The sequence below is a fragment of the Gorilla gorilla genome, chromosome 2, assembly GCF_029281585.2.
Source record: "Gorilla gorilla gorilla isolate KB3781 chromosome 2, NHGRI_mGorGor1-v2.1_pri, whole genome shotgun sequence".
NCBI classification, from domain to species: domain Eukaryota; kingdom Metazoa; phylum Chordata; class Mammalia; order Primates; family Hominidae; genus Gorilla; species Gorilla gorilla.
The window spans coordinates 213,296,605-213,322,724 of NC_086017.1; positions in this window are offsets into that span (position 1 = coordinate 213,296,605).

Genomic DNA, 26,120 nt, shown 5'->3' on the forward strand with positions numbered 1-26,120 from the left:
CGGTGTAGATATTTACATGTTCATACAGATGGCGGTGTAGATATTTCCATGTTCGTACGGATGGCAGTGTAGATATTTCCATGTTCATACAGGTGGCGGTGTAGATATTTCCATGTTTATACAGATAGCAGTGTAGTTATTTCCATGTTTATTGAGATAGCAGTGTAGATATTTCCATTGATATACAGATGGCTGTGTAGATATTTGCATGTTCATACAGATAGCGGTGTAGATATTTCCATGTTCGTACAGATGGCGGTGTAGATATTTACATGTTCATACAGATGGCGGTATAGATATTTCCATGTTCGTACAGATGGTGGTGTAGATATTTCCATGTTTATGCAGATAGCGGTATAGATATTTCCATGTTTATACAGATGGTGGTGTAGATATTTCCATGTTTATAGAGATGGCGGTCTAGATATTTCCATGTTTACAGAGATAGTGGTGTAGTTATTTCCAAGTTTATAGAGACAGCGTTGTAGATATTTCCATGTTTATACAGATAGCGGTGAAGTTACTTCCATGTTTATACAGATAGCGGTGTAGATATTTCCATGTTCATACAGATAGCAGTGAAGATATTTCCATGTTTATAGAGATAGTGGTTTAGATAATTTCAATTTTATACAGAAAGCCGTGTAGATATTTCCAAGTTCATACAGACAGCGGTGTAGACATTTCCATGTTTACACAGATAGCGGTGTGGATATTTCCATGTTTTTGCAGATAGCAGTGTAGATATTTCCATGTTTATACAGATAGTGGTGCGGATATTTCCATGTTTATACAGATAGTTGGGCAGATATTTCCATGTTTATACAGATAGCGGTGTAGATATTTCCATCTTAATACAGATGGCGGTGTAGATATGTCCATGTTTGTACAGATGGCGGTGTAGATATTTCCATGTTCATACAGATGGCGGTGTAGATATTTCGAAGTTTATAGAGATAGCGCTGTAGTTATTTCCATATTTATAGAGAAATCTGTATAGATATTTCCATGTATATTCAGATAGCTGTGTAGATATTTCCATGTTCATGCAGAGAGCGTTGTAGATATTTCCATGTTCATCCAGATGCCGGTGCATATATAACCATGTTCATACAGATGGCGGTGAAGATATTTCCATGTTCATGCAGATGGCGGTGTAGATATTTCCATGTTCATACAAATGGCTGTGTAGATATTTACATGTTCATAGAGATGGCGGTGTAGATATTTCCATGTTCATAGAGATGGCGGTGTAGATATTTCCACGTTTATACAGATAGCAGTGTAGTTATTTCCATGTTTATAGAGATAGAAGTGTAATTTCCATTGATATACAGATAGCTGTGTAGATATTTGCATGTTCATACAGATAGCGGTCTAGATATTTCCATGTTCATACAGATAGCGGTGTAGATATTTCCATGTTCAGATAGCGGTGTAGATATTTCCATGTTCATACAGACAGCGGTGTAGGTATTTCCATTTTCATGCAGATAGCGGTGTAGATATTTCCATGTTCATACAGTTAGCGGTGTAGGTATTTCCATGTTCATACAGATGGCGGTGTAGATATTTACATGTACATACAGATGGCGGCGTAGATATTTCCATGTTCATACAGATAGCGGTGTAGATATTTCCATGTTCATTCAGATAGCGGTGTAGATATTTCCATGTTCATACCAATAGCGGTGTAGATATTTCCATGTTCATACAGTTAGCGGTGTAGATATTTCCATGTTCATACAGATGGCGGTGTAGATATTTACATGTTCATCCTGATGGCGGTGTAGATATTTCCATGTTCGTACGGATGGCAGTGTAGATATTTCCATGTTCATACAGGTGGCGGTGTAGATATTTCCCTGTTTATACAGATAGCAGTGTAGTTATTTCCATGTTTATAGAGATAGCAGTGTAGATATTTCCATTGATATACCGACAGCTGTGTAGATATTTGCATGTTCATACAGATATCGGTGTACATATTGCCATGTTCGTACAGATAGCGGTGTAGATATTACCATGTTCATACAGATAGCGGTGTAGATATATCCATGTTCATACAGATAACAGTGTAGATATTTCCATGTTCATACAGATTGCTGTGTAGATATTTCCATGTTCATACAGTTAGTGGTGTAGATATTTCCATGTTCATACAGATGTTGGTGTAGATATTTACATGTTCATACAGCTGGCGGTATAGATATTTCCATGTTCGTAGAGATGGCGGTGTAGATATTTCTATGTTCTTAGAGATGGCGGTGTAGTTATTTCCATGTTTATGCAGATAGCGTTATAGATATTTCCATGTTTATACAGATGGTGGTGTAGATATTTCCATGTTTATAGAGATGGCGTTCTATATATTTCCATGTTTACAGAGATAGTGGTGTAGTTGTATCCAAGTTTATAGAGACAGCGTTGTAGATATTTCCATGTTTATACAGATAGCGGTGAAGATATTTCCATGTTTATACAGATAGCGGCGTAGATATTTCCTTGTTTATACAGATAGCAGTGTAGATATTTCCATCTTTATAGAGATAGTGGTGTAGATAATTTCAATTTTATACAGAGAGCAGTGTAGGTATTTCCAAGTTCATACAGATAGCGGTGTAGATATTTCCACGTTTATAGAGATGGCGGTGTAGATATTTCCATGTTCAAACAGATGGCGGTGTAGATATTTCCATATTTATAGGGATGGCGGTGTAGATATTTTCATGTTCACACGGATGGCGGTGTAGATATTTCCATGTTTACACAGATAGCGGTGTAGACATTTCCATGTTTACACAGATAGCGGTGTGGATATTTCCATGTATATGCATATAGCAGTGTAGATATTTCCATGTTTATAAAGATAGTGGTGCGGATATTTCCATGTTTATACAGATAGTTGGGCAGATATTTCCATGTTTCTACAGATAGCAGTGTAGATATTTCCATCTTAATACAGATGGCGGTGTGGATATGTCCATGTTTGTACAGATGGCGGTGTAGATATTTCTATGTTCATACAGATGGCGGTGTAGATATTTCGAAGTTTATAGAGATAGCGCTGTAGTTATTTCCATATTTATAGAGAAATCTGTGTAGATATTTCCATGTATATTCAGATAGCTGTGTAGATATTTCCATGTTCATGCAGATGCCGGTGTACCTATATCCATGTTCATACAGATGGCGGTGAAGATATTTCCATGTTCATACAGATGGTGGTTTAGATATTTCCATGCTCATAAAAATGGCGGTGTAGATATTTCCATGTTCATAGAGATGGCGGTGTAGATATTTCCATCTTCATACAAATGGCGGTGTAGATATTTCCATGTTCATAGAGATGGCGGTGTAGATATTTCCATATTTATACAGATAGCAGTGTAGTTATTTCCATGTTTATAGGGATAGCAGTATAGATATTTTGATTGATACACAGATAGCTGTGTAGATATTTGCATGTTCATACAGATAGCGGTCTAGATATTTCCATGTCCATAAAGATAGCGGTGTAGATATTTCCATGTTCATATAGATAGCGGTGTGGATATTTCCATGTTCATACAGATAACGGTGTAGATATTTCCATGTTCATACAGATAGCGGTGTAGATATTTCCATGTTCATACAGTTAGCGGTGTAGATATTTCCATGTTCATACAGATGGTGATGTAGATATTTACATGTTCATACAGATGGCAGTGTAGATATTTCCATGTTCATATAGATAGCGGTGTAGATACTTCCATGTTCATACAGATGGCTGTGTAGATATTTCCATGTTCATACCGATAGCGGTGTAGATATTTCCATGTTCATACCAATAGTGGTGTAGATATTTCCATGTTCATACAGATGGCGGTGTAGATATTTACATGTTCATACAGATGGCAGTGTAGATATTTCCATGTTCGTACGGATGGCAGTGTAGATATTTCCATGTTCATACAGGTGGCGGTGTAGATATTTCCATGTTTATACAGATAGCAGTGTAGTTATTTCCATGTTTATTGAGATAGCAGTGTAGATATTTCCATTGATATACAGATGGCTGTGTAGATATTTGCATCTTCATAGAGATAGCGGTGTAGATATTTCCATGTTTATACAGATAGCAGAGTAGATATTTCCATATTTATAGAGATAGTGGTGTAGATAATTTCAATTTTATACAGAGAGCATTGTAGATATTTCGAAGTTCATACAGATAGCGGTGTAGATATTTCCACGTTTATAGAGATTGCGGTGTAGATATTTCCATGTTCATACAGATGGCGGTGTAGATATTTCCATGTTTATAGGGATGGCGGTGTAGATATTTTCATGTTTACACAGATGGCGGTGTAGATATTTCCATGTTTACACAGATAGCGGTGTAGACATTTCCATGTTTACACAGATAGCGGTGTGGATATTTCCATGTTTATGCATATAGCAGTGTAGATATTTCCATGTTTATACAGATAGTGGTGCGGATATTTCCATGTTTATAAAGATAGTTGGGCAGATATTACCATGTTTATACAGACGGCGGTGTAGATATTTCCATCTTAATACAGATGGCGGTGTAGATATGTCCATGTTTGTACAGATGGCGGTGTAGATATTTCCATGTTCATACAGATGGCGGTGTAGATATTTCGAAGTTTATAGAGATAGCGCTGTAGTTATTTCCATATTTACAGAGAAATCTGTGTAGATATTTCCATGTGTATTCAGATAGCTGTGTAGATATTTCCATGTTCATGCAGATAGCGGTGTAGATATTTCCATGTTCATCCAGATGCCGGTGCACATATATCCATGTTCATAGAGATGGCGGTGTAGATATTTCCATGTTCATAGAGATGGCGGTGTAGATATTTCCACGTTTATACAGATAGCTGTGTAGTTATTTCCATGTTTATAGAGATAGAAGTGTAATTTCCATTGATATACAGATAGCTGTGTAGATATTTGCATGTTCATACAGATAGCGGTCTAGATATTTCCATGTTCATTCACATAGCGGTGTAGATATTTCCATGTTCATACAGATAGCGGTGTAGATATTTCCATGTTCATACAGATAGCGGTGTAGGTATTTCCATGTTCTTGCAGATAGCGGTGTAGATATTTCCATGTTCATACAGTTAGCGATGTAGGTATTTCCATGTTCATACAGATGGCGGTGTAGATATTTACATGTTCATAGAGATGGCAGCGTAGATATTTCCATGTTCATACAGATAGCGGTGTAGATATTTCCATGTTCATTCAGATAGCGGTGTAGATATTTCCATGTTCATACCAATAGCGGTGTAGATATTTCCATGTTCATACAGTTAGCGGTGTAGATATTTCCATGTTCATACAGATGGCGGTGTAGATATTTACATGTTCATACAGATGGCGGTGTAGATATTTCCATTTTCGTACGGATGACAGTGTAGATATTTCCATGTTCATACAGGTGGCGGTGTAGATATTTCCCTGTTTATACAGATAGCAGTGTAGTTATTTCCATGTTTATAGAGATAGCAGTGTAGATATTTCCATTGATATACAGACAGCTGTGTAGATATTTGCATGTTCATACAGATAGCGGTGTACCTATTGCCATGTTCGTACAGATAGCGGTGTAGATATTTCCATGTTCATACAGATAGCGCTGTAGATATATCCATGTTCATACAGATAACGGTGTAGATATTTCCATGTTCATATAGATAGCGGTGTAGATATTTCCATGTTCATACAGATAACGGTGTAGATATTTCCATGTTCATACAGATAGCGGTGTAGATATTTCCATGTTCATACAGTTAGCGGTGTAGATATTTCCATGTTCATACATATGGTGGTGTACATATTTACCTGTTCATACAGATGGCAGTGTAGATATTTCCATGTTCATATAGATAGCGGTGTAGATATTTCCATGTTCATACAGATGGCGGTGTAGATATTTCCATGTTCATACCGATAGCGGTGTAGATATTTCCATGTTCATACCGATAGCGGTGTAGATATTTCCATGTTCATAGAGATGGCGGTGTAGATATTTACATGTTCATACAGATGGCGGTGTAGATATTTCCATGTTCGTACGGATGGCAGTGTAGATATTTCCATGTTCATACAGGTGGCGGTGTAGATATTTCCATGTTTATACAGATATCAGTGTAGTTATTTCCATGTTTATTGAGATAGCAGTGTAGATATTTCCATTGATATACAGATGGCTGTGTAGATATTTGCATGTTCATACATATAGCGGTGTAGATATTTCCATGTTCGTACAGATGGCGGTGTAGATATTTACATGTTCATACAGATGGCGGTATAGATATTTCCATGTTCGTACAGATGGTGGTGTAGATATTTCCATGTTTATGCAGATAGCGGTATAGATATTTCCATGTTTATACAGATGGTGGTGTAGATATTTCCATGTTTATAGAGATGGCGGTCTAGATATTTCCATGTTTACAGAGATAGTGGTGTAGTTATTTCCAAGTTTATAGAGACAGCGTTGTAGATATTTCCATGTTTATACAGATAGCGGTGAAGTTACTTCCATGTTTATACAGATAGCGGTGTAGATATTTCCATGTTTATACAGATAGCAGTGTAGATATTTCCATGTTTATAGAGATAGTGGTGTAGATAATTTCAATTTTATACAGAGAGCAGTGTAGATATTTCCAAGTTCATACAGACAGCGGTGTAGACATTTCCATGTTTACACAGATAGCGGTGTGGATATTTCCATGTTTTTGCAGATAGCAGCGTAGATATTTCCATGTTTATACAGATAGTGGTGCGGATATTTCCATGTTTATACAGATAGTTGGGCAGATATTTCCATGTTTACACAGATAGCGGTGTAGATATTTCCATCTTAATACAGATGGCGGTGTAGATATGTCCATGTTTGTACAGATGGCGGTGTAGATATTTCCATGTTCATACAGATGGCGGTGTAGATATTTCGAAGTTTATAGAGATAGCGCTGTAGTTACTTCCATATTTATAGAGAAATCTGTATAGATATTTCCATGTATATTCAGATAGCTGTGTAGATATTTCCATGTTCATGCAGATAGCGTTGTAGATATTTCCATGTTCATCCAGATGCCGATGCATATATAACCATGTTCATACAGATGGCGGTGAAGATATTTCCATGTTCATGCAGATGGCGGTGTAGATATTTCCATATTCATACAAATGGCTGTGTAGATATTTACACGTTCATAGAGATGGCGGTGTAGATATTTCCATGTTCATAGAGATGGCGGTGTAGATATTTCCACGTTTATACAGATAGCAGTGTAGTTATTTCCATGTTTATAGAGATAGAAGTGTAATTTCCATTGATATACAGATAGCTGTGTAGATATTTGCATGTTCATACAGATAGCGGTCTAGATATTTCCATGTTCATACAGATAGCGGTGTAGATATTTCCATGTTCAGATAGCGGTGTAGATATTTCCATATTCATACAGACAGCAGTGTAGGTATTTCCATGTTCATGCAGATAGCGGTGTAGATATTTCCATGTTCATACAGTTAGCGGTGTAGGTATTTCCATGTTCATACAGATGGCGGTGTAGATATTTACATGTACATACAGATGGCGGCGTAGATATTTCCATGTTCATACAGATAGCGGTGTAGATATTTCCATGTTCATTCAGATAGCGGTGTAGATATTTCCATGTTCATACCAATAGCGGTGTAGATATTTCCATGTTCATACAGTTAGCGGTGTAGATATTTCCATGTTCATACAGATGGCGGTGTAGATATTTACATGTTCATCCTGATGGCGGTGTAGATATTTCCATGTTCGTACGGATGGCAGTGTAGATATTTCCATGTTCATACAGGTGGCGGTTTAGATATTTCCCTGTTTATACAGATAGCAGTGTAGTTATTTCCATGTTTATAGAGATAGCAGTGTAGATATTTCCATTGATATACCGACAGCTGTGTAGATATTTGCATGTTCATACAGATATCGGTGTACATATTGCCATGTTCGTACAGATAGCGGTGTAGATATTACCATGTTCATACAGATAGCGGTGTAGATATATCCATGTTCATACAGATAACAGTGTAGATATTTCCATGTTCATACAGATAGCTGTGTAGATATTTCCATGTTCATACAGTTAGTGGTGTAGATATTTCCATGTTCATACAGATGTTGGTGTAGATATTTACATGTTCATACAGCTGGCGGTATAGATATTTCCATGTTCGTAGAGATGGCGGTGTAGATATTTCTATGTTCTTAGAGATGGCGGTGTAGTTATTTCCATGTTTATGCAGATAGCGTTATAGATATTTCCATGTTTATACAGATGGTGGTGTAGATATTTCCATGTTTATAGAGATGGCGTTCTATATATTTCCATGTTTACAGAGATAGTGGTGTAGTTGTATCCAAGTTTATAGAGACAGCGTTGTAGATATTTCCATGTTTATACAGATAGCGGTGAAGATATTTCCATGTTTATACAGATAGCGGCGTAGATATTTCCTTGTTTATACAGATAGCAGTGTAGATATTTCCATCTTTATAGAGATAGTGGTGTAGATAATTTCAATTTTATACAGAGAGCAGTGTAGGTATTTCCAAGTTCATACAGGTAGCGGTGTAGATATTTCCACGTTTATAGAGATGGCGGTGTAGATATTTCCATGTTCAAACAGATGGCGGTGTAGATATTTCCATATTTATAGGGATGGCGGTGTAGATATTTTCATGTTCACACGGATGGCGGTGTAGATATTTCCATGTTTACACAGATAGCGGTGTAGACATTTCCATGTTTACACAGATAGCGGTGTGGATATTTCCATGTATATGCATATAGCAGTGTAGATATTTCCATGTTTATAAAGATAGTGGTGCGGATATTTCCATGTTTATACAGATAGTTGGGCAGATATTTCCATGTTTCTACAGATAGCAGTGTAGATATTTCCATCTTAATACAGATGGCGGTGTGGATATGTCCATGTTTGTACAGATGGCGGTGTAGATATTTCTATGTTCATACAGATGGCGGTGTAGATATTTCGAAGTTTATAGAGATAGCGCTGTAGTAATTTCCATATTTATAGAGAAATCTGTGTAGATATTTCCATGTATATTCAGATAGCTGTGTAGATATTTCCATGTTCATGCAGATAGCGGTGTAGATATTTCCATGTTCATCCAGATGCCGGTGTACCTATATCCATGTTCATACAGATGGCGGTGAAGTTATTTCCATGTTCATACAGATGGTGGTTTAGATATTTCCATGCTCATAAAAATGGCGGTGTAGATATTTCCATGTTCATAGAGATGGAGGTGTAGATATTTCCATCTTCATACAAATGGCGGTGTAGATATTTCCATGTTCATAGAGATGGCGGTGTAGATATTTCCATATTTATACAGATAGCAGTGTAGTTATTTCCACGTTTATAGGGATAGCAGTATAGATATTTTGATTGATACACAGATAGCTGTGTAGATATTTGCATGTTCATACAGATAGCATTCTAGATATTTCCATGTCCATAAAGATAGCGGTGTAGATATTTCCATGTTCATATAGATAGCGGTGTGGATATTTCCATGTTCATACAGATAACGGTGTAGATATTTCCATGTTCATACAAATAGCGGTGTAGATATTTCCATGTTCATACAGTTAGCGGTGTAGATATTTCCATGTTCATACAGATGGTGATGTAGATATTTACATGTTCATACAGATGGCAGTGTAGATATTTCCATGTTCATATAGATAGCGGTGTAGATACTTCCATGTTCATTCAGATGGCTGTGTAGATATTTCCATGTTCATACCGATAGCGGTGTAGATATTTCCATGTTCATACCAATAGTGGTGTAGATATTTCCATGTTCATACAGATGGCGGTGTAGATATTTACATGTTCATACAGATGGCAGTGTAGATATTTCCATGTTCGTACGGATGGCAGTGTAGATATTTCCATGTTCATACAGGTGGCGGTGTAGATATTTCCATGTTTATACAGATAGCAGTGTAGTTATTTCCATGTTTATTGAGATAGCAGTGTAGATATTTCCATTGATATACAGATGGCTGTGTAGATATTTGCATGTTCATAGAGATAGCGGTGTAGATATTTCCATGTTCGTACAGATGGCGGTGTAGATATTTACATGTTTATACAGATGGCGGTATAGATATTTCCATGTTCGTACAGATGTCGGTGTAGATATTTCCATGTTCATAGAGATGGCGGTGTAGATATTTCCATGTTTATGCAGATAGCGGTATAGATATTTCCATGTTTATACAGATGGTGGTGTAGATATTTCCATGTTTATAGAGATGGCGGTCTAGATATTTCCATGTTTACAGAGATAGTGGTGTAGTTATTTCCAAGTTTATAGAGACAGCGTTGTAGATATTTCCATGTTTATACAGATAGCGGTGAAGGTATTTCCATGTTTATACAGATAGCGGTGTAGATATTTCCATGTTTATACAGATAGCAGTGTAGATATTTCCATGTTTATAGAGATTGTGCTGTAGATAATTTCAATTTTATACAGAGAGCAGTGTAGATATTTCCAAGTTCATACAGATAGCGGTGTAGATATTTCCACGTTTATAGAGATGGTGGTGTAGATATTTCCATGTTCATACAGATGGCGGTGTAGATATTTCCATGTTTATAGGGATGGCGGTGTAGATATTTTCATGTTTAAACAGATGGCGGTGTAGATATTTCCATGTTTACACAGATAGCGGTGTAGACATTTCCATGTTTACTCAGATAGCGGTGTGGATATTTCCATGTTTTTGCAGATAGCAGTGTAGATATTTCCATGTTTATACAGATAGTTGGGCAGATATTTCCATGTTTATACAGATAGCGGTGTAGATATTTCCATCTTAATACAGATGGCGGTGTAGATATGTCCATGTTTGTACAGATGGCGGTGTAGATATTTCCTTGTTCATACAGATGGCGGTGTAGATATTTCGAAGTTTATAGAGATAGCGCTGTAGCTATTTCCATATTTATAGAGAAATCTGTATAGATATTTCCATGTATATTCAGATAGCTGTGTAGATATTTCCATGTTCATGCAGATAGCGGTGTAGATATTTCCATGTTCATCCAGATGCCGGTGCATATATAACCATGTTCATACAGATGGCGGTGAAGATATTTCCATGTTCATACAGATGGCGGTGTACATATTTCCATGTTCATACAAATGGCTGTGTAGATATTTACATGTTCATAGAGATGGCGGTGTAGATATTTCCATGTTCATAGAAATGGCGGTGTAGATATTTCCACGTTTATACAGATAGCAGTGTAGTTATTTCCATGTTTATAGAGATAGAAGTGTAATTTCCATTGATATACAGATAGCTGTGTAGATATTTGCATGTTCATACAGATAGCGGTCTAGATATTTCCATGTTCATACAGATAGCGGTGTAGATATTTCCATGTTCATACAGATAGCGGTGTAGATATTTCCATGTTTATAGAGATAGGGTTGTAGATATTTCCATGTTAATCCAGATTGCGGTGTACAGGCTTCCATGCTCATACAGACGGCGCTGAAGATAATTCCATGTTCATACAGATGGCAGTGTGGATATTTCCATGTTCATACAAATGGCGGTGTAGTTATTTCCATGTTCATAGAGATGGCAGTGTAGATATTTCCATATTTACAGAGATAGCGGTGTAGTTATTTCCATGTTCATAGCGATAGCAGTGTAGATATTTCCATGTATATACAGATAGCTGTGTAGATATTTCCATGTTCATACAGATAGCGGTGTAGATATTTCCATGTTCATACGGATGGCGGTGTAGTGATTTCCATATTTAAAAAGATAGCGGCGTAGTTATTTCCATATTCATAGAGATAGCGGTGTAGATATTTCCATGTATATACAGAGAGCGGTGTAGATATTTCCATGTTCATACAGATAGCGGTGTAGGTATTTCCATGTTCATGCAGATAGCGGTGTAGATATTTCCATGTTCATACAGTTAGCGATGTAGGTATTTCCATCTTCATACAGATGGCGGTGTAGATATTTACATGTTCATACAGATAGCGGTGTAGATATTTCCATGTTCATTCAGATAGTGGTGTAGATATTTCCATGTTCATACCAATAGCGGTGTAGATATTTCCATGTTCATACAGTTAGCGGTGTAGATATTTCCATGTTCATACAGATGGCGGTGTAGATATTTACATGTTCATACAGATGGCGGTGTAGATATTTCCATGTTCGTACGGATGGCAGTGTAGATATTTCCATGTTCATACAGGTGGCGGTGTAGATATTTCCCTGTTTATACAGATAGCAGTGTAGTTATTTCCATGTTTATGGAGATAGCAGTGTAGATATTTCCATTGATATACAGACAGTTGTGTAGATATTTCCATGTTCATACAGGTAGCGGTGTACATATTGCCATGTTCGTACAGATAGCGGTGTAGATATTTCCATGTTCATACAGATAGCGGTGTAGATATATCCATGTTCATACAGATAACGGTGTAGATATTTCCATGTTCATATAGATAGCGGTGTAGATATTTCCATGTTCATACAGATAACGGTGTAGATATTTCCATGTTCATACAGATAGCGGTGTAGATATTTCCATGTTCATACAGATAGCGGTGTAGATATTTCCATGTTCATACAGATAGCGGTGTAGATATTTGCATGTTCATACAGATAGCAGTGTAGATACTTCCATTTTCATACAGATGGCAGTGAAGATAATTCCATGTTCATACAGATGGCGGTGTAGATATTTCCCTGTTCATACAGATGGCGGTGTAGATATTTCCATGTTCATGCAGATTGCGGTGTAGATATTTCCATGCTCATACAGATGGCGGTGAAGATATTTCCATGTTCATACAGATAGCGGTGTAGCTATTTCCATGTTCATGCAGATAGCGGTGTAGATATTTCCATGTTCATACAGTTAGCGATGTAGGTATTTCCATATTCATACAGATGGCGGTGTAGATATTTACATGTTCATACAGATGGCAGCGTAGATATTTCCATATTCATACAGATAGCGGTGTAGATATTTCCATGTTCATACCAATAGCGGTGTAGATATTTCCATGTTCATACAGTTAGCGGTGTAGATATTTCCATGTTCATACAGATGGCGGTGTAGATATTTACATGTTCATACAGATGGCGGTGTAGATATTTCCATGTTCGTACGGATGGCAGTGTAGATATTTCCATGTTCATACAGGTGGCGGTGTAGATATTTCCCTGTTTATACAGATAGCAGTGTAGTTATTTCCATGTGTATAGAGATAGCAGTGTAGATATTTCCATTGATATACAGACAGCTGTGTAGATATTTGCATGTTCAGACAGATAGCGGTGTACATATTGCCATGTTCGTACAGATAGCGGTGTAGATATTTCCATGTTCATACAGATAGCGGTGTAGATATATCCATGTTCATACAGATAACGGTGTAGATATTTCCATGTTCATATAGATAGCGGTGTAGATATTTCCATGTTCATACAGATAACGGTGTAGATATTTCCATGTTCATACAGATAGCAGTGTAGATATTTCCATGTTCATACAGATAGCGGTGTAGATATTTCCATGTTCATACAGATAGCGGTGTACATATTTGCATGTTCATACAGATAGCAGTGTAGATACTTCCATTTTCATACAGATGGCAGTGAAGATAATTTCATGTTCATACAGATGGCGGTGTAGATATTTCCCTGTTCATACAGATGGCGGTGTAGATGTTTCCATGTTCATGCAGATGGTGGTGTAGATATTTCTATGTTAGTGCAGATGGCGGTTTAGATATTTCCATGGTCATACAGATGGCATTGTAGATATTTCCATGTTCATACAGATGGCGGTGTAGATATTTCCATGTTCATACAGTTGGCGGTGTAGATATTTCCATGTTCATACAGATGGCGGTGAAGATATTTCCATGTTCATACAGATGGCGGTGTAGATATTTCCATGTTCATACAGATGGCGGTGTAGATATTTCCATGTTCCTACAGGTGGCGGTGTAGATATTTCCATGTTCATACAGATAGCGGTGTAGTTATTTCCATGTGTTTAAGGAAAGCTGTGTAGATATTTCCATGTATATGCAGATAGCTGTGTTGATATTTCAATGTTCATACAGAAAGTGGTGTAGATATTTCCATGTTTATACAGATAGCGGTGTAGTTATTTCCATGTTTATAGAGATAGCAGTGTAGATATTTACATTGATATACAGAGAGCTGTGTAGATATATCCATGTTCATACAGATAGTGGTGAAGATATTTCCATGTTCATGCAGATGGTGGTGTAGATATTTCCATGTTCCTACAGATGGCGGTGTAGATATTTCCATGTTCATACAGATGGCGGTGAAGATATTTCCATGTTCATACCGATGGCGGTGTAGATATTTCCATGTTCATGCAGATGGCGGTGTAGATATTTTCATGTTCCTTCAGATGGCGGTGCAGATATTTCCATGTTCAAACAGATGGCGGTGTAGCTATTTCCATGTTCATACAGTTAGCTTTGTAGATATTTCCATGTTCATACCGATGGCGGTCAAGATACTTCCATGTTCATACAGATGGCGGTGTAGATATTTCCATGTTCCTACAGATGGTGGTGCAGATATTTCCATGTTCCTACAGACGGCGGTGTAGATATTTCCATGTACATACAGATAGCGGTGTAGTTATTTCCATGTATATAGAGAAAGCTGTGTAGATATTTCAATCTATATACAGATGGCTGTGTTGATATTTCAATGCTCATACAGATAGCGGTGTAGATATTTCCATGTTCATCCAGATGGCGGTGTAGATATATACATGTTCATAGAGATGGCGGTGTAGATATTTCCATTTTTATACAGATGGCGGTGTAGATATTTCCATGTTCATACAGTTAGCGGTGTAGATATTTCCATGTTCATACACATGGTGGTGTAGATATTTACATGTTCATACAGATGGCAGTGTAGATAATTCCAAGTTCATATAGATAGCGGTGTAGATATTTCCATGTTCATACAGATGGCTGTGTAGATATTTCCATGTTCATACCGATAGCGGTGTAGATATTTCCATGTTCATACCAATAGTGGTGTAGATATTTCCATGTTCATACAGATGGCGATGTAGATATTTACATGTTCATACAGATGGCAGTGTAGATATTTCCATGTTCGTACTGATGGCAGTGTAGATATTTCCATATTCATACAGGTGGCGGTGTAGATATTTCCATGTTTATACAGATAGCAGTGTAGTTATTTCCATGTTTATTGAGATAGCAGTGTAGATATTTCCATTGATATACAGATGGCTGTGTAGATATTTGCATGTTCATAGAGATAGCGGTGTAGATATTTCCATGTTCGTACAGATGGCGGTGTAGATATTTACATGTTTATACAGATGGCGGTATAGATATTTCCATGTTCGTACAGATGGCAGTGTAGATATTTCCATGTTCATAGAGATGGCGGTGTAGATATTTCCATGTTTATGCAGATAGCGGTATAGATATTTCCATGTTTATACAGATGGTGGTGTAGATATTTCCATGTTTATAGAGATGGCGGTCAAGATATTTCCATGTTTACAGAGATAGTGGTGTAGCTATTTCCAAGTTTATAGAGACAGCGTTGTAGATATTTCCATGTTTATACAGATAGCGGTGAAGGTATTTCCATGTTTATAGAGATAGCGGTGTAGATATTTCCATGTTTATACAGATAGCAGTGTAGATATTTCCATGTTTATAGAGATAGTGGTGTAGATAATTTCAATTTTATACAGAGAGCAGTGTAGATATTTCCAAGTTCATACAGATAGCGGTGTAGATATTTCCACGTTTATAGAGATGGTGGTGTAGATATTTCCATGTTCATACAGATGGCGGTGTAGATATTTCCATGTTTATAGGGATGGCGGTGTAGATATTTTCATGTTTAAACAGATGGCGGTGTAGATATTTCCATGTTTACACAGATAGCGGTGTAGACATTTCCATGTTTACACAGATAGCGGTGTGGATATTTCCATGTTTTTGCAGATAGCAGTGTAGATATTTCCATGTTTACACAGATAGCGGTGCGGATATTTCCATGTTTATACGGATAGTTGGGCAGATATTTCCATGTTTATACAGATAGCGGTGTAGATATTTCCATCTTAATACAGATGGCGGTGTAGATATGTCCATGTTTGTACAGATGGCGGTGTAGATATTTCCTTGTTCATACAGATGGCGGTGTAGATATTTCGAAGTTTATAGAGATAGCGCTGTAGCTATTTCCATATTTATAGAGAAATCTGTATAGATATTTCCATGTATATTCAGATAGCTGTGTAGATATTTCCATGTTCATGCAGATAGCGGTGTAGATATTTCCATGTTCATCCAGATGCCGGTGCATATATAACCATGTTCATACAGATGGCGGTGAAGATATTTCCATGTTCATACAGATGGCGGTGTACATATTTCCATGTTCATACAAATGGCTGTGTAGATATTTACATGTTCATAGAGATGGCGGTGTAGATATTTCCATGTTCATAGAAATGGCGGTGTAGATATTTCCACGTTTATACAGATAGCAGTGTAGTTATTTCCATGTTTATAGAGATAGAAGTGTAATTTCCATTGATATACAGATAGCTGTGTAGATATTTGCATGTTCATACAGATAGCGGTCTAGATATTTCCATGTTCATACAGATAGCGGTGTAGATATTTCCATGTTCATACAGATAGCGGTGTAGATATTTCCATGTTTATAGAGATAGGGGTGTAGATATTTCCATGTTAATCCAGATTACAGTGTACAGGCTTCCTTGCTCATACAGATGGCGCTGAAGATAATTCCATGTTCATACAGATGGCAGTGTGGATATTTCCATGTTCATACAAATGGCGGTGTAGTTATTTCCATGTTCATAGAGATGGCAGTGTAGATATTTCCATATTTATAGAGATAGCGGTGTAGATATTTCCATGTTCATAGCGATAGCAGTGTAGATATTTCCATGTATATACAGATAGCTGTGTAGATATTTCCATGTTCATACAGATAGCGGTGTAGATATTTCCATGTTCATACGGATGGCGGTGTAGTGATTTCCATATTTAAAAAGATAGCGGCGTAGTTATTTCCATGTTCATAGAGATAGCCGTGTAGATATTTCCATGTATATACAGAGAGCGGTGTAGATATTTCCATGTTCATACAGATAGCGGTGTAGGTATTTCCATGTTCATGCAGATAGCGGTGTAGATATTTCCATGTTCATACAGTTAGCGATGTAGGTATTTCCATGTTCATACAGATGGCGGTGTAGATATTTACATGTTAATACAGATGGCAGCGTAGATATTTCCATATTCATACAGATAGCGGTGTAGATATTTCCATGTTCATTCAGATAGCGGTGTAGATATTTCCATGTTCATACCAATAGCGGTGTAGATATTTCCATGTTCATACAGTTAGCGGTGTAGATATTTCCATGTTCATACAGATGGCGGTGTAGATATTTACATGTTCATACAGATGGCGGTGTAGATATTTCCATGTTCGTACGGATGGCAGTGTAGATATTTCCATGTTCATACAGGTGGCGGTGTAGATATTTCCCTGTTTATACAGATAGCAGTGTAGTTATTTCCATGTTTATAGAGATAGCAGTGCAGATATTTCCATTGATATACAGACAGCTGTGTAGATATTTGCATGTTCATACAGATAGCGGTGTACATATTGCCATGTTCGTACAGATAGCGGTGTAGATATTTCCATGTTCATACACATAGCGCTGTAGATATATCCATGTTCATACAGATAACGGTGTAGATATTTCCATGTTCATATAGATAGCGGTGTAGATATTTCCATGTTCATACAGATAACGGTGTAGATATTTCCATGTTCATACAGATAGCGGTGTAGATATTTCCATGTTCGTACAGTTAGCGGTGTAGATATTTCCATGTTCATACAGATGGCGGTGTAGATATTTCCTTGTTCATACAGATAGCGGTGTAGATATTTGCATGTTCATACAGATAGCGGTGTAGATATTTCCATGTTCATACAGATAGTGGTGTAGATATTTCCATGTTCATGGCCTTAGCGGTGTAGATATTTCCATGTTCATACAGTTAGCGGTGTAGATATTTCCATGTTCATACAGATGGCGGTGTAGATATTTACATGTTCATACAGATGGCGGTGTGGATATTTCCATGTTCGTTCGGATGGCAGTGTAGATATTTCCATGTTCATACAGGAGGCAGTGTAGATATTTCCCCGTTTATACAGATAGCAGTGTAGTTATTTCCATGTTTATAGAGATAGCAGTGTAGGTATTTCCATTGATATACAGATAGCTGTGTAGATATTTGCATGTTCATACAGATAGCAGTGTACATATTTCCATGTTCGTACAGATAGCGGTGTAGATATTTCCATGTTTTTAGAGATAGCGGTGTAGTTATTTCCATGTTCATACAGATAACGGTGTAGATATTTCCATGTTCATGCAGATAGCGGTGTAGATATTTTCATGTTCATGCAGTTAGCTGTTTAGATATTTCCATGTTCATACAGATGGCAGTGTAGATATTTACATGTTCATACAGCTGGCGGTATAGATATTTCCATGTTCGTAGAGATGGCGGTGTAGATATTTCCATGTTCATAGAGATGGCGGTGTAGATATTTCCATGTTTATGCAGATAGCGGTATAGATATTTCCATGTTTATACAGATGGTGGTGTAGATATTTCCATGTTTATAGAGATGGCGGTCTAGATATTTCCATGTTTACAGAGATAGTGGTGTAGTTATTTCCAACTTTATAGAGACAGCGTTGTAGATATTTCCATGTTTATACAGATAGCGGTGAAGGTATTTCCATGTTTATACAGATAGCGGTGTAGATATTTCCATGTTTATACAGATAGCAGAGTAGATATTTCCATATTTATAGAGATAGTGGTGTAGATAATTTCAATTTTATACAGAGAGCATTGTAGATATTTCGAAGTTCATACAGATAGCGGTGTAGATATTTCCACGTTTATAGAGATTGCGGTGTAGATATTTCCATGTTCATACAGATGGCGGTGTAGATATTTCCATGTTTATAGGGATGGCGGTGTAGATATTTTCATGTTTACACAGATGGCGTTGTAGATATTTCCATGTTTACACAGATAGCGGTGTAGACATTTCCATGTTTACACAGATAGAGGTGTGGATATTTCCATGTTTATGCATATAGCAGTGTAGATATTTCCATGTTTATACAGATAGTGGTGCGGATATTTCCATGTTTATACAGATAGTTGGGCAGATATTTCCATGTTTATACAGACGGCGGTGTAGATATTTCCATCTTAATACAGATGCCGCTGTAGATATGTCCATGTTTGTACAGATGGCGGTGTAGATATTTCCATGTTCATACAGATGGCGGTGTAGAAATTTCGAAGTTTATAGAGATAGCGCTGTAGTTATTTCCATATTTACAGAGAAATCTGTGTAGATATTTCCATGTGTATTCAGATAGCTGTGTAGATATTTCCATGTTCATGCAGACAGCGGTGTAGATATTTCCATGTTCATCCAGATGCCGGTGCACATATATCCATGTTCATAGAGATGGCGGTGTAGATATTTCCATGTTCATAGAGATGGCGGTGTAGATATTTCCACGTTTATACAGATAGCAGTGTAGTTATTTCCATGTTTATAGAGATAGAAGTGTAATTTCCATTGATATACAGATAGCTGTGTAGATATTTGCATGTTCATACAGATAGCGGTCTTGATATTTCCATGTTCATTCACATAGCGGTGTAGATATTTCCATGTTCATACAGTTAGCGGTGTAGATATTTCCATGTTCATACAGTTAGCGGTGTAGATATTTCCATGTTCATACAGATGGTGGTGTACATATTTACCTGTTCATACAGATGGCAGTGTAGATATTTCCATGTTCATATAGATAGCGGTGTAGATATTTCCATGTCCATACAGATGGCGGTGTAGATATTTCCATGTTCATACAGATGGCGGTGTAGATATTTCCATGTTCATACCGATAGCGGTGTAGATATTTCCATGTTCATACCAATAGCGGTGTAGATATTTCCATGTTCATAGAGATGGCGGTGTAGATATTTACATGTTCATACAGATGGCGGTGTAGATATTTCCATGTTCGTACGGATGGCAGTGTAGATATTTCCATGTTCATACAGGTGGCGGTGTAGATATTTCCATGTTTATACAGATAGCAGTGTAGTTATTTCCATGTTTATTGAGATAGCAGTGTAGATATTTCCATTGATATACAGACGGCTGTGTAGATATTTGCATGTTCATACAGATAGTGGTGTAGATATTTCCATGTTCGTACAGATGGCGGTGTAGATATTTCCATGTTCATAGAGATGGCGGTGTAGATATTTCCATGTTTATGCAGATAGCGGTATAGATATTTCCATGTTTATAAAGATGGTGGTGTAGATATTTCCATGTTTATAGAGATGGCGGTCTAGATATTTCCATGTTTACAGAGATAGTGGTGTAGTTATTTCAAAGTTTATAGAGACTGCGTTGTAGATATTTCCATGTTTATACAGATAGCGGTGAAGTTATTTCCATGTTTATACAGATAGCGGTGTAGATATTTCCATGTTTATACAGATAGCAGTGTAGATATTTCCATGTTTATAGAGATAGTGGTGTAAATAATTTCAATTTTATACAGAGAGCAGTGTAGATATTTCCAAGTTCATACAGACAGCGGTGTAGACATTTCCATGTTTACACAGATAGCGGTGTGGATATTTCCATGTTTTTGCAGACAGCAGTGTAGATATTTCCATGTTTATACAGATAGCGGTGCGGATATTTCCATGTTTATACAGATAGTTGGGCAGATATTTCCATGTTTATACAGATAGCGGTGTAGATATTTCCATCTTAATACAGATGGCGGTGTAGATATGTCCATGTTTGTACAGATGGCGGTGTAGATATTTCCATGTTCATACAGATGGCGGTGTAGATATTTCGAAGTTTATAGAGATAGCGCTGTAGTTATTTCCATATTTATAGAGAAATCTGTATAGATATTTCCATGTATATTCAGATAGCTGTGTAGATATTTCCATGTTCATGCAGATAGCGGTGTAGATATTTCCATGTTTATCCAGATGCCGGTGCATATATAACCATGTTCATACAGATGGCGGTGAAGATATTTCCATGTTCATACAGATGGCGGTGTACATATTTCCATGTTCATACAAATGGCTGTGTAGATATTTACATGTTCATAGAGATGGCGGTGTAGATATTTCCATGTTCATAGAGATGGCGGTGTAGATATTTCCACGTTTATACAGATAGCAGTGTAGTTATTTCCATGTTTATAGAGATAGAAGTGTAATTTCCATTGATATACAGATAGCTGTGTAGATATTTGCATGTTCATACAGATAGCGGTCTAGATATTTCCATGTTCATACAGATAGCGGTGAAGATATTTACATGTTCATACAGATAGCGGTGTAGATATTTCCATGCTCATACAGACAGCGGTGTAGGTATTTCCATGTTCATGCAGATAGCGGTGTAGATATTTCCATGTTCATACAGTTAGCGGTGTAGGTATTTCCATGTTCATACAGATGGCGGTGTAGATATTTACATGTTCATACAGATGGCGGCGTAGATATTTCCATGTTCATACAGATAGCGGTGTAGATATTTCCATGTTCATTCAGATAGCGGTGTAGATATTTCCATGTTCATGCAGATAACGCTGTAGATATTTCCATGTTCATACAGATAGCGGTGTAGATATTTCCATGTTCATAGAGATGGCGGTGTAGATATTTCCATGTTTATGCAGATAGCGTTTTAGATATTTCCAAGTTTATACAGATGGTGCTGTAGATATTTCCATGTTTTTAGAGATGGCAGTCTGGATATTTCCATGTTTAAAGAGACAGTGGTGTAGTTTTTTCCAAGTTTATAGAGACAGAGTTGTAGATATTTCCATGTTTATACAGATAGCGGTGTAGATATTTCCATGTTCATACAGTTAGCGGTGTAGATATTTCCATGTTCATACATATGGTGGTGTACATATTTACCTGTTCATACAGATGGCAGTGTAGATATTTCCATGTTCATATAGATAGCGGTGTAGATATTTCCATGTTCATACAGATGGCGGTGTAGATATTTCCATGTTCATACCGATAGCGGTGTAGATATTTCCATGTTCATACCAAGAGCGGTGTAGATATTTCCATGTTCATAGAGATGGCGGTGTAGATATTTACATGTTCATACAGATGGCGGTGTAGATATTTCCATGTTCGTACGGATGGCAGTGTAGATATTTCCATGTTCATACAGGTGGCGGTGTAGATATTTCCATGTTTATACAGATAGCAGTGTAGTTATTTCCATGTTTATTGAGATAGCAGTGTAGATATTTCCATTGATACACAGATGGCTGTGTAGATATTTGCATGTTCATACAGATAGCGGTGTAGATATTTCCATGTTCATACAGATGGCGGTGTAGATATTTACATGTTCATACAGATGGCGGTATAGATATTTCCATGTTCGTACAGATGGTGGTGTAGATATTTCCATGTTTATGCAGATAGCGGTATAGATATTTCCATGTTTATACAGATGGTGGTGTAGATATTTCCATGTTTATAGAGATGGCGGTCTAGATATTTCCATGTTTACAGAGATAGTGGTGTAGTTATTTCCAAGTTTATAGAGACAGCGTTGTAGATATTTCCATGTTTATACAGATAGCGGTGAAGTTACTTCCATGTTTATACAGATAGCGGTGTAGATATTTCCATGTTTATACAGATAGCAGTGTAGATATTTCCATGTTTATAGAGATAGTGGTGTAGATAATTTCAATTTTATACAGAGAGCAGTGTAGATATTTCCAAGTTCATAAAGACAGCGGTGTAGACATTTCCATGTTTACACAGATAGCGGTGTGGATATTTCCATGTTTTTGCAGATAGCAGCGTAGATATTTCCATGTTTATACAGATAGTGGTGCGGATATTTCCATGTTTATACAGATAGTTGGGCAGATATTTCCATGTTTATACAGATTGCGGTGTAGATATTTCCATCTTAATACAGATGGCGGTGTAGATATGTCCATGTTTGTACAGATGGTGGTGTAGATATTTCCATGTTCATACAGATGGCGGTGTAGATATTTCGAAGTTTATAGAGATAGCGCTGTAGTTATTTCCATATTTATAGAGAAATCTGTATAGATATTTCCATGTATATTCAGATAGCTGTGTAGATATTTCCATGTTCATGCAGATAGTGTTGTAGATATTTCCATGTTCATCCAGATGCCGGTGCATATATAACCATGTTCATACAGATGGCGGTGAAGATATTTCCATGTTCATGCAGATGGCGGTGTAGATATTTCCATGTTCATACAAATGGCGGTGTAGATATTTACATGTTCATAGAGATGGCGGTGTAGATATTTCCATGTTCATAGAGATGGCGGTGTAGATATTTCCACGTTTATACAGATAGCAGTGTAGTTATTTCCATGTTTATAGAGATAGAAGTGTAATTTCCATTGATATACAGATAGCTGTGTAGATATTTGCATGTTCATACAGATAGCGGTCTAGATATTTCCATGTTCATACAGATAGCGGTGTAGATATTTCCATGTTCAGATAGCGGTGTAGATATTTCCATGTTCATACAGACAGCGGTGTAGGTATTTCCATGTTCATGCAGATAGCGGTGTAGATATTTCCATGTTCATACAGTTAGCGGTGTAGGTATTTCCATGTTCATACAGATGGCGGTGTAGATATTTACATGTACATACAGATGGCGGCGTAGATATTTCCATGTTCATACAGATAGCGGTGTAGATATTTCCATGTTCATTCAGATAGCGGTGTAGATATTTCCATGTTCATACCAATAGCGGTGTAGATATTTCCATGTTCATACAGTTAGCGGTGTATATATTTCCATGTTCATACAGATGGCGGTGTAGATATTTACATGTTCATCCTGATGGCGGTGTAGATATTTCCATGTTCGTACGGATGGCAGTGTAGATATTTCCATGTTCATACAGGTGGCGGTGTAGATATTTCCCTGTTTATACAGATAGCAGTGTAGTTATTTCCATGTTTATAGAGATAGCAGTGTAGATATTTCCATTGATATACCGACAGCTGTGTAGATATTTGCATGTTCATACAGATAGCGGTGTACATATTGCCATGTTCGTACAGATAGCGGTGTAGATATTACCATGTTCATACAGATAGCGGTGTAGATATATCCATGTTCATACAGATAACAGTGTAGATATTTCCATGTTCATACAGATAGCTGTGTAGATATTTCCATGTTCATACTGTTAGTGGTGTAGATATTTCCATGTTCATACAGATGGTGGTGTAGATATTTACATGTTCATACAGCTGGCGGTATAGATATTTCCATGTTCGTAGAGATGGCGGTGTAGATATTTCTATGTTCTTAGAGATGGCGGTGTAGTTATTTCCATGTTTATGCAGATAGCGTTATAGATATTTCCATGTTTATACAGATGGTGGTGTAGATATTTCCATGTTTATAGAGATGGCGTTCTATATATTTCCATGTTTACAGAGATAGTGGTGTAGTTGTATCCAAGTTTATAGAGACAGCGTTGTAGATATTTCCATGTTTATACAGATAGCGGTGAAGATATTTCCATGTTTATACAGATAGCGGCGTAGATATTTCCTTGTTTATACAGATAGCAGTGTAGATATTTCCATCTTTATAGAGATAGTGGTGTAGATAATTTCAATTTTATACAGAGAGCAGTGTAGGTATTTCCAAGTTCATACAGATAGCGGTGTAGATATTTCCACGTTTATAGAGATGGCGGTGTAGATATTTCCATGTTCATACAGATGGCGGTGTAGATATTTCCATATTTATAGGGATGGCGGTGTAGATATTTTCATGTTTACACGGATGGCGGTGTAGATATTTCCATGTTTACACAGATAGCGGTGTAGACATTTCCATGTTTACACAGATAGCGGTGTGGATATTTCCATGTTTATGCATATAGCAGTGTAGATATTTCCATGTTTATAAAGATAGTGGTGTGGATATTTCCATGTTTATACAGATAGTTGGGCAGATATTTCCATGTTTCTACAGATAGCAGTGTAGATATTTCCATCTTAATACAGATGGCGGTGTGGATATGTCCATGTTTGTACAGATGGCGGTGTAGATATTTCTATGTTCATACAGATGGCGGTGTAGATATTTTGAAGTTTATAGAGATAGCGCTGTAGTTATTTCCAAATTTATAGAGAAATCTGTGTAGATACTTCCATGTATATTCAGATAGCTGTGTAGATATTTCCATGTTCATGCAGATAGCGGTGAAGATATTTCCATGTTCATCCAGATGCCGGTGTACCTATATCCATGTTCATACAGATGGCGGTGAAGATATTTCCATGTTCATACAGATGGTGGTTTAGATATTTCCATGCTCATAAAAATGGCGGTGTAGATATTTCCATGTTCATAGAGATGGCGGTGTAGATATTTCCATCTTCATACAAATGGCGGTGTAGATATTTCCATGTTCATAGAGATGGCGGTGTAGATATTTCCATATTTATTCAGATAGCAGTGTAGTTATTTCCATGTTTATAGGGATAGCAGTATAGATATTTTGATTGATACACAGATAGCTGTGTAGATATTTGCATGTTCATACAGATAGCGTTCTAGATATTTCCATGTCCATAAAGATAGCGGTGTAGATATTTCCATGTTCAAAAAATAGCGGTGTGGATATTTCCATGTTCATACAGATAACGGTGTAGATATTTCCATGTTCATACAGATAGCGGTGTAGATATT